This window comes from Lytechinus variegatus, chromosome 14, assembly GCF_018143015.1.
Source record: "Lytechinus variegatus isolate NC3 chromosome 14, Lvar_3.0, whole genome shotgun sequence".
NCBI lineage: Eukaryota > Metazoa > Echinodermata > Echinoidea > Temnopleuroida > Toxopneustidae > Lytechinus > Lytechinus variegatus.
In genome coordinates, this window is record NC_054753.1 from 14,799,999 (window position 1) to 14,811,030 (window position 11,032).

Here is an 11,032-nt window from a genome sequence, read left to right on the forward strand (position 1 = left end):
TGGACATGTCTTTGAAATAAATTTTCACTCCATTTTTTATAGTTCTCGGAGGACAAAATGTAAATTAGCGCGACTTCTTGTAATAAAATACAAAAGAACAAGTGGGGATATGACATCAGCTGGGAACGTCGTTGTCTAGTGGTTCTGACTCTCACCTTTCAAACAGAGGGTCGTGAATTTGAGTCCTAGCCATGGTGTGTTTTCCTTCAGCCCGAATTTCATCCACACTGTGCATCACTAGACCCAGATGAAATGAATGGGTACCCGGCAGGATTAATTCCTTGAAGCTGTAATAAGAAATATTGGATGAAAACAATGCAAAGGACAGTATATTAGCTAAGGGTTCAAAATATGAATGCTTGTCATGTGTGTAAGCTTTCTTTAGAAGTTCATATATTTTTTTATATATTGAGAAATTTGCAGTATACTCTACCATTCAATTGAATGATACCAATTAACAAATATCAACAAAACATTTTGTAAAATATGATAAATAAATTTATGTTTAACCATAGATGGGTAGACAATAACCTATTATATAATAGGAGGTTGCCCCAATGTTTTATCTCATGAAGCTTTGCATTTTTTTCTACTGAAGAAAATTCTTACACACCTACCTTTCATAAACTCCAATTGTTTCTTGTACACGGTACGTTTTCTGTGTTCAACACCCGTCGTGTCATTCCAAGATAAGGCTGGATCATCTACCTTATCATCCAGTGTATCCGTCGTCCAAACTTTGAAAATGAAATAAAATCAATTTAAGTGTTGTAAAATCTGCATGTATGTGCAGATACAAACAAAAATAGAATACTAATGTAGTAATAGAAAAATAATGATCTTAGAACTTTAATGTTAAAGATATTTTTCATGGACCTCTGATTACCAGCCCAGAATTTAGGATAAAAATAAGGAAATGTGATAGTATTTCAGCGTAGTTCAGACAAGGCTGTATTATAACTGTGCATGCTTTATACTAGTAATAGCTATGTCATCTGAAATCAAATTTCTAGAGCAGCAATTTTCAAGAGGGTAATCGATGACATAAATTCCATTTTTCTGGTATTGACAATCGCAGAAGCAGATCCAAGTGGGCACATTTGACCTGTGCCCCCACCTTGAGAGCAATAGTTGATGTGTTTGATAAAAATGTGGCTTTCTTACACAAGTGTTCTCCCCCCCCTTCGAAAGTTACAGCAAATATTTATATTAAAAATATTGTCTCATACAAGAGGATCTCCTTTTTGGTTTGCTTGTTATTTAAAGTTTCCTTGGGAAAATGTGCCCCACTACCCCCTTTGAGAAATCATGGATCCGTTCATGGACAATCATATGCCAGTGGATGAACTCCAGATGTTTTTTAGGCAAGTTTTGATCAGTAAATAAATAAAAACAGATAAAATGTGATCACAGGACAAACTTAACTTTAAAAGAGGATAAAATTTACTTTAAAAATTGATATGCCTAGCCCCATGAAAGGATCTAAGAATACCCTCCGGCACTAATGCAGTTTCACACCAGCCAACTCACAGTGAACAATTGTGTACAACGGATAGCGGAGCGTGAACGTAGCGGTCGTGTACATTTTTGCTTATTACATGACGTCATCCAGCCACTGCCGAGAACCAATTTATGAATGAAAATATAGTAAGCATGCGCAGTGCAAGCCTTTTGTTTCCCCACACAGAATTCCACCAAAACAAGTGTGCAATTCCCTATCACCTCGTACCAAAATCGACCTAGAATTTCAATTTTCCTATATTTTATATGAATTATGAAAGGTATTCTCGGAGGATCTATTTTCTCACCGATACCGCACAGGTAAGCGAATTTTGAATACTTCTTGCTTTTCCGTCAAAATCTTACGAATTAGCGTCTATATGTCATCGTGTTCCTTGGAATTTGTAGAGTCTATCGCAACGTGCATAAAGTCAATTGGCTTCCGGGTTTTGGAGCGTCGCGTGAATATGCATGAAATTGCAGTTTCGATAATTTTCGATCGATACCGGAGCGATCCGATCACGAACCAAGACCATTTACCATGTACACAACATGACCGGATATCGTTATCGATACTTCCGCACGCAGTCCAAAGGAATTATTTTTGGGACCACGTGGTCATGACGTGATCTGCGCTATTGACCAATCAGCGGTCTTCGAATCGCTGTGCGGAGACGATCTATCCGTTGTACACAGTCTATGGACAATTGTTCGTTGTGCATGCAACTTCAAGCAAAACTCCCCACCAGAATTGTCTACACACATTTTGAGATCAATACACAATATGCCCACCACTTTTCAAAATATTGCGGATCGCTTGGATTCGCCGTCATGTTGATATGGACCGAAGTTATGCGATCAAAAGATTCGCATGCGGCATGCTGGCAGTTTGTTTGCCACATGTTAGCATGATTTGGTTGCTAACTTCAGTCCATATAAATATTACGGCGAATCCGAGAGATCCGCGAAGTGATGTCTACGGATTAGATCAACGACGTCGAGATCGAAGACTAAATACAGCCATTCCCAATATTTTGAAAAACGGTGGGTATATTAACATCGAAATGTGACTGAGAGACCTGTCATGACATTTGGGAACAAGTTTTGGTGATGAGGTATGCTGGTAATCGGCCGGTGCAAAACTGCATTAGCGCCAGTTTTCTCTGCATATTTATTGCAGCCTCTGTAGAAAAATTGAATAGGAATCGTTTGTCACTCCGTCCAGTCACAGTTCCACACACAAAGTGCACATTTTACCATTGAAATAGTATGTGCAATGAGTGGTGTGTACAGTGTAGCAAAGTTATAGACCTGCGTAGCCTTTATCATTTTTTAAACTTTAGGACCCTTACCATGTTTCACCTCCATTTTATCTCATTTACCAACATCTATCAACAACAACAAATTATAGGCCTAATTTCAAAGCAATATTTGTCGGCAAGTTTTCAATTTCAGTAAATTAACGTGTGCAGTAACGGTCTATTTATTCACAATTAAAACTTTGACAGTCTTGACATTAGCATTAACAAATCATTCATTCACGAATTCAATGTATTCAGAGATGGTTTTTGTAAAACATTGACAATAAACATCAGGCAATATGAGCGAATTACTATTCAATGCTCGCCGATCTTAACTCTGCCAATACAAAGCATAAACCATAAGCACTCCCTATCGTCAAAGCCACGTCCCGGCCCGTAGAGCAGCGGCCAGCGCCAACGGGGCAGTGACGGTGGCAGTGCAGTGGTCGTGCATGTCGTGGCAGTACAACGACATCTAACATTTTGAGACAATTTGAGAAATAAATCAAAGAAAATTGTTATAGAACTTACTGTTATAGCCTTCTACAAATGACTTTGAAGTCGCTGTCCGAATCTGACCCGTGTTCCTTTAGTTTTTGATGAATTATCGACGGACTTATCAACAGCAAAACGGTAGTACCGGTAGATCGAGTTTTCTTTTTCAAATATTGCACTTGGCGGTTAGACGTTCGCGCGTGCGTAGTGCGAGAACAACACGTATAATAGAGCTACCTGGCAAGCAGCCAAGCGGCCCCTCTCGCCAAAGCATATGGGGGGGGGATAAATTATGACAAAATATGGGGGAGGGGACTTCTTCGCCAAGATAAATACACATCCCGATATGGGTGGGGGTGAATTAAAACCAAATCAGGGGTGTCTTTTTCCTCTCGATTGGTTCTGGGTTGGAAACCATGATGGCGTGAGTGCATGCCACTGTTTTCCTTGGATCTTGGAATCTATGAAAAAAGTTTTTGATCCCTTCACTTTTTTTTCCTGTTCTCTATGTTATTTTCTTTTTTATTTTCGTTGTCTTTTTTTCTTTTCTGTTAATCTTTCTTTTCTCCTTTGCCTTTTTTCTTTTCTTGTTTTTTCCCCTTTATATATATATTTTTTACTCACTCCTCTTCCCTTTTAATTTGCTTTTGTAATGATTGAAATTGAGATTTCATTCAGTAGATTTCTTTTCTGTTACATTGTACTATACCCTGTATGGCGGCAGGGAATTTTGATAGGGGTGAGGGAGCAAGACCATGTGGATAAATCATTTCAATCAAGTAATGCCGGCCTATAGAATAGCTCTCCTCTTTATAAACGCCGTCCACAAGTGGGAAAGAATATAGAGCCTAAAATAGAATTAGAATTTTGGAAATATCATTTGTAAAAAAAGGGTGAAATAATTCATGATTGGAAGCAGCTATAATAGCGTACAAATGGGTCAGATGGGGCTTTTGACGTTGCAGACAGACCAAATCAGGGTTTGCGGATGGGAATTTGATAGAGGTTGGGGGACCAAGACAACCAACAGTGAATTCATTTTTAGCAAAATATGGGGCATTGCAAGAAACTTGCAATCGAAGCAATCGAACGCAAATCAATTTCAGACTCCAAAATCATGAGAGTCATACTTTTCATTGCAAACTTGCAACTGATCCATAAAAAAATCCAAATTGATATGTTCTAGATAAACTTAATGTATCATCACCTGTAAATTTGCATCTGATCGAATTTTGGGATTGATTGCAAATATCTTCTTGGAACACTAAATATATATTTCTTTTTATAAAAAGCGGCCATAAACAAGCAAAATGATTATAAAAATAGAATAAAACTTATTAATTAAAAATTAAAACCCTTTTTATCAAAAAAGATTTCATTGACCGATTGATTTTATTTTTGCATGCACCCATTGCATCAGATTTAAATTTATGTACAATAGTAAAATATAACAAATTTATAATATTGTATCATAACCACTGGATCAATAATATTTAAACACATATAGACCTTTTACTTAATAAGGACAAAGACAATTCAAAAGAATGCAAGAGACCATGTTTACAATCATGAGCGATTACACTTGATTTGGGGAAGCTGCTCGCATAAAAGTCACAGGTCAAATATTTAATTAACTCTAAATACCTTTTAATCTTTGATGTATTTTCTTTAAATCTTCGGAATTATGTTAATGGGTAATGCAATTGGGCATATCATTCAGCATTAACACAAATGGCATTCATTAGGCAAACACCACTAAGCCACTATAGCTTTACAATTATCCAACATGATTATATTATATACCACTAGGCACATACTACTAAGACACCATATTGATACCAATCATACCATTATAGAGGCACATACTACTGAGACACCATTGAATACCACTGAGACACCATTGTATACCACTGAGACACCATTGGGTATATAATGGTATACCATGCAGTCATACCATTAGAGGCACATACTACTGAGACACCATTGAATACCACTGAGACACCATTGTATACCACTAATACACCATTGGTGCATGGTATACCATTCATTATACCGGTCATACCATTAGAGGCATATACTACTGAGACACTATTGAATACCACTGAGATACCATTGTATACCACTGAGACACCATTGGATGTATGGTATACTATTCATCATACCAATCATACCATTACAAGCACATACCACTGAGACACCATTGAATACCACTGAGACACCATTGTATACCACTGAGACACCATTGGTGCATGGTATACCATCCATTATACCAGTCATACCATTAGAGGCATATACTACTGAGACACCATTGTATACCACTGAGACACCATTGGTGTATGGTATACCATTGATCATACCAATCATACCATTACAGGCACATACTACTGAGACACCATTGAATACCACTGAGACACCATTGTATACCACTGAGACACCATTGGATGTATGGTATACTATTCATCATACCAATCATACCATTACAAGCACATACCACTGAGACACCATTGAATACCACTGAGACACCATTGGGTAAATGGTATACCATTCATCATACCAATCATATCATTAGTCACATACCACTGAAACACCATTCGGTATATGGTATACCATTTACCATTAAATAAACTACCAATTACCATTAAGAACTTACCATTGAAACACCACTTAAATACCATTCGCGTACCATTTACCATTCAGATTACCATTCAACTACCATTCGGCACCATTCAAATACCATTGGCGATTTTTATAAGGGTGGCGGCGTGTGGCGGTATCCACAGATAGGTGTTCTGGATATAACCACACGCGTGTGGCTGTATACACTGCCTAAATTAAATCATGACTTTCAGTTTCAGACGCCTCCAGGCTAGTCGAGCACCACATAGCCTATAGATCTATATACATACGGTTCTTCGGCAATTACCCCTGGACAAAGGGAGAGCATAAATAATTACATATTAGGTACAAATCAGGATATAATAATGTATATTTACCACTGGCCACTAACACCTTGGCCTTCCACATCCCAGCCAATGTTTCGGCCGTTTCTCTGCGGGGTTCCGGACTCCACCAGGCCCTCAAACTTCGGGTCCACCAAGTTGACCGACATCTTTTTGTTTGTTACAAAATCGCTAGAAGTAACAGTTCCTTGTTTCCACCCAGTGTACTAAGACGCACATGGTTGATATCCTTATCAATTCAAGAAGATTAAGACAAAGTGCAGTAAGATCAGATTCTAACGGGCGTAAATATTGGATGAAACGATAAACTGTAACGGGCGTCGGTGAGCTTTAGCGAGTGAATTTGAAACGCACATGTACGGTATTACACTTGCGCGCTAGCATGCCTCGCCGAAAATAGATTTCCGAGGCCGAGATTTACCGAAGAGTTCCGGATATCTAGTATAGATCTATAACTCTATTAACGTTATAGCCATTACTGATAGTTTATCCATTGCGATGATGATCTTAAAAGAAAATAAAAAAATCATCAAATATCAAAATTACCGGCAAAATTTCAGTGTAAATTAAAAACTAAATGGAGATTGTATTGGGAATAGTGCATCAAACAATTTTTCAAGTTTAGTACTCCTCCCTGCTCCCCCCCGCGCTGCGCGAGCTTGAAGACCCTTGTTCTTGCTTGTTAAATTTTTCTCGGGTATGATTGAAGAACTTACTGTGGTAACACTGTGTTTGTTACCCAACTATGTGGGCAATTATGTGATTAACAATGTGATCTGAAGTCTAACACTGTGACCACATAGTTTACACATAGTCAACTATGTGAACACACTGTGGTAACACTGTGTTTGTTACCCAACTATGTGAGCAAAATTTGTGATTAACTATGTGATCTGAAGTCTAACACTGTGTCCACATAGTTTACACATAGTCAACTATGTGAACACACTGTGGTAACATTGTGTTTGTTACCCAACTATGTGGACAATTATGATTAACTATGTGATCTGAAGTCTAACACTGTGTCCACATAGTTTACACATAGTCAACTATGTGAACACACTGTGGTAACACTGTGTTTGTTACCCAACTATGTGGGCAATTATGTGATTAACTATGTGATCTGAAGTCTCACACTGTGACCACATAGTTTACACATAGTCAACTATGTGAACACACTGTGGTAACACTGTGTTTGTTACCCAACTATGTGGGCAATTATGTGATTAACTATGTGATCTGAAGTCTCACACTGTGACAATACTGTGACAACACTGTGACCACATAGTTAACACATAGTTTACACATAGTCAACTATGTGAACACACTGTGGTAACACTGTGTTTGTTACCCAACTATGTGGGCAATTATGTGATTAACTATGTGATCTGAAGTCTCACACTGTGACAACACTGTGACCACATAGTTAACACATAGTTTACACATAGTCAACTATGTGAACACACTGTGGTAACACTGTGTTTGTTCCATAAGGGCGGTTCCACGGTTCCACCCTCTTGGGCACGTGGACGCGACTCCACGGTTCCACCCTTCTTTTTCCAGGGCACGTGGACGCAAACCACGGTTCCACCCTTTATAGATCCCTACGCAAAGGGTCTCACTCTCTTGCCCTCATACTCACCCCCGCTGATAGAGTGTAGGAGTAGAGCGCGGAGCTATGGGAAAGGGAAGCGGAGCAACCCGTCTGTGAGAAAACGCAACTGACGGTTCGGAACTCACACAATTTAATTTTAAAAAACGTGAACAAATAACACGAAAGCTCCACGCAGAGTAGATAAAAATGAAATCAATCAGAAGCCGAAGGGCAAAGGATTGAAATAGGTAGTAAAAACATAGATAAATATGTCAACAACGGACACTTTAAAAGGGGCAAAGTGGGAGTGTACTTAGCTACGTCTGATCACGGCGGCAGGCGAAAGTAAAAGAGGAAATGGACGCCTATTTGCGTGATGATCTTGGGATAGTGCGTGCGTAGGGAGATGCTGCGCGTGAGCAAGAAAAATTGTGTACTTTTATTCGGCGTGCAAGTTAATCATAATGAACTAGCAAATCAAATGAGTATATCCCAGTTATTGATAGTAAATTTCACAATAGAAGTGCTAATTTTGGCCATGTTTTGACCCAAAATGACCATTTTGATGATTTTTTTTCCAAAATATGTTGCAAATATTGATCAGACCTGCGATTGGATGTCTTTAGAAATCCACATCTATTTTTAAAATGTGCGCTAGATCATTACAATCAACCTCATGTAATTTATTGACCTAGGGTCATTTTGAATACTTTAGACATACAGGTACATTTAACTGACCATTCGCGCAGTTTTGCATAATAAACTGCGCAAATATGTGGGGATTTGAGGCCTTTAACGTATCTTTTCTCAGTTCTATGGAAATGTACTTAAAGATCAATCTTGTGTAAAATGTTATGTTGACTCCAAATATATCAGTCTTAACGACCCTATTAAATAGCGATTGGTCATTTTGGTCACCTTTTGTCCCCCAAAATGACCAATCCCATCAGTTCAAGACTTCAATTTATCAGAAAATACTTTGAATGTTACTACATTACAAGGGAGCGCTGTGACACCTATATGTATCACTTGTGTATATGAATCCTTTAAAGTGAGCATCCAAAAAATAATTTGACCACCTTGGTCATTTTGGCCACATTGACCACTATTCAATGTGTATACTAATTAAGCCTATACCGAACATGGCGAGGAGACAATTGAGGATTGCGTCAATATTAGCATCAATTATTGTTAAATGTGAAAATTTTGAAAGTTATGGAGTGTAAATCAATGCAATGATTCCATATAAGCCAGTGTTATTGGCCTATAACTATTTGACCCTGTGGTCATGTTGATCATTTCTCTCCTCTATATGACTAGTGACCACACATTCTTTGGTTAATAAAAGGCTCAAATGTTGCTTAATATCATTATCGGCGTGAGCTACGACACCAATAATCAAGAGTATTGAAAAAATGTAATAAAACCTTCACATCGAGTACATACCGGCATACATGAGGTTGTTTGACCATGCACTTTGGTCATTTTCATGATTTCAGGCACACTGACCTTTTCATTAATGGAAACTTCAATTCTAGCGGGCAGCAAATTCAGGAATCTGAAGTAGATTAATACAATGTTTCCAAATATATCAGTCTTAATGACTATTTACAATCTAGTCTTCATTTTGGTCACTTTTGATCCCTGCCATTACCAATTACAATTGCATGCATAAAAATCAAATTTTGTTGTGTATTTTGTAATAGGTATTATATCAACCATAATCAGTGACAAATCGTTTAATTCAATATGATATTATGAAAAGTACATAATCAAAATCTGACAATTTCGGTCATTTTGGCTACTTTGACCATTTATCCAATTTGTGAATTTTGAAATAAACATGACTGAGCAGCAATTGTAGGTCTATGAAAATGTGTTCAATCCATTTTAATTGGAAATATAAAAGGCTCACCTTGAGTAAGAATTGTGCCAAATATCTTGGGACTGTCTACCGTTGCCCCTTTGGTCACTGTATGGTCCTAAATAGCCAGCAAAATTTACCTTCTTTAAAGTCAAATTATGCTGAGAATCTTTACAAAGCAAATTGGTCACAGTGGACTCCATTAAAGGACAAGTCCACCCCAACAAAAAGTTTATTTGAATTAAAAGAGAAAAATCCAACAAGCATAACACTGAAAATTTCATCAAAATCGGACGTAAAATAAGAAAATTGTGCTATTTTAAAGTTTAGCTTAATTTCACAAAACAATTATATGTACACCCTGGTCGATATGCAAACGAGGAGACCGATGATGTCATCCACTTACTATTTCATTTCTATTTTATTATATGAAATATTCTAATTTTCTCCCCATTTTCATGAGGAAACAATAACTAATTTTACCCTGAACATGTAGAATAAGCATTGTTTAATACTATACGATTCAGTCAACTTGGTCCTTATTTTCAAATATGTAAAAAATGAATTATTGTATAATTAAAACAATAAAAAAAGAAATAGTGATGTACATCATCAAATGACTCCTTTGCATGACACTGAATGTGCATATCACTTTTTGTGAAAAATAAGCAAACTTTAAAATGCCATAACTTTCTTATTTTACATCTGATTTTGACAATATTTTCAGCGTTATGCTAATTTGATTTTTCTCTATTTATTCAAATAAATATTTTCTGGGGTGGACTTGACCTTTAAGAGTTTTTACCATCATTCATTTTGACGCTTCACAAACCTCATATTTACCCTGAATTCTTTTGAAGAAGTACTTGGCAACAAAATTCATTCTATATGAAATTATTCCTTGTGCCGATTGTTGGCCTCTCATTAACAATTTAGGGCAAGTTTTCCACTTTCAACTTCACCAATTATGCCATTGTGAGGTTTGCGAAACATACATATGGCGCAGGTAGTAAAATGCATGATAGTTAAATCTATTCATGAAATTCACGTTCACCGATCGCTTTGTAATGACGCACCTTTGAATTGAGGATTAATGCCTTCATCCAGAACATAGGGGGAATGATATTCTGGCTATTTAAGGACCATGCAGTGACCAATTAGGCCACATTAGACCGTAGTTAGGTATTTGGAAAAAAAATACTCAAGGTGAATATTTCCAATCAAATGGGATTGAATGCATTTGCATAATTGCTCCAAAGTTATGTCTATTTACTGCTAAAGTTTTACATTTACATGTATATAAATGGTCAAAGTGGCC

General features: G+C 37.3%; 1 long non-coding RNA gene across 1 annotated transcript; it reads right to left on the bottom strand.

Annotated features, from left to right (window-relative positions):
- Window positions 1–271: 271 nt before the first annotated feature.
- On the bottom strand, window positions 272–3,373 carry LOC121427644. The gene is made up of 3 exons (XR_005971708.1): window positions 3,333–3,373; window positions 618–737; window positions 272–287 (listed from the first exon to the last, which is right to left on the bottom strand). It is a non-coding gene; the product is annotated as an uncharacterized LOC121427644 (long non-coding RNA).
- Between the last annotated feature and the right edge of the window lie 7,659 nt (window positions 3,374–11,032).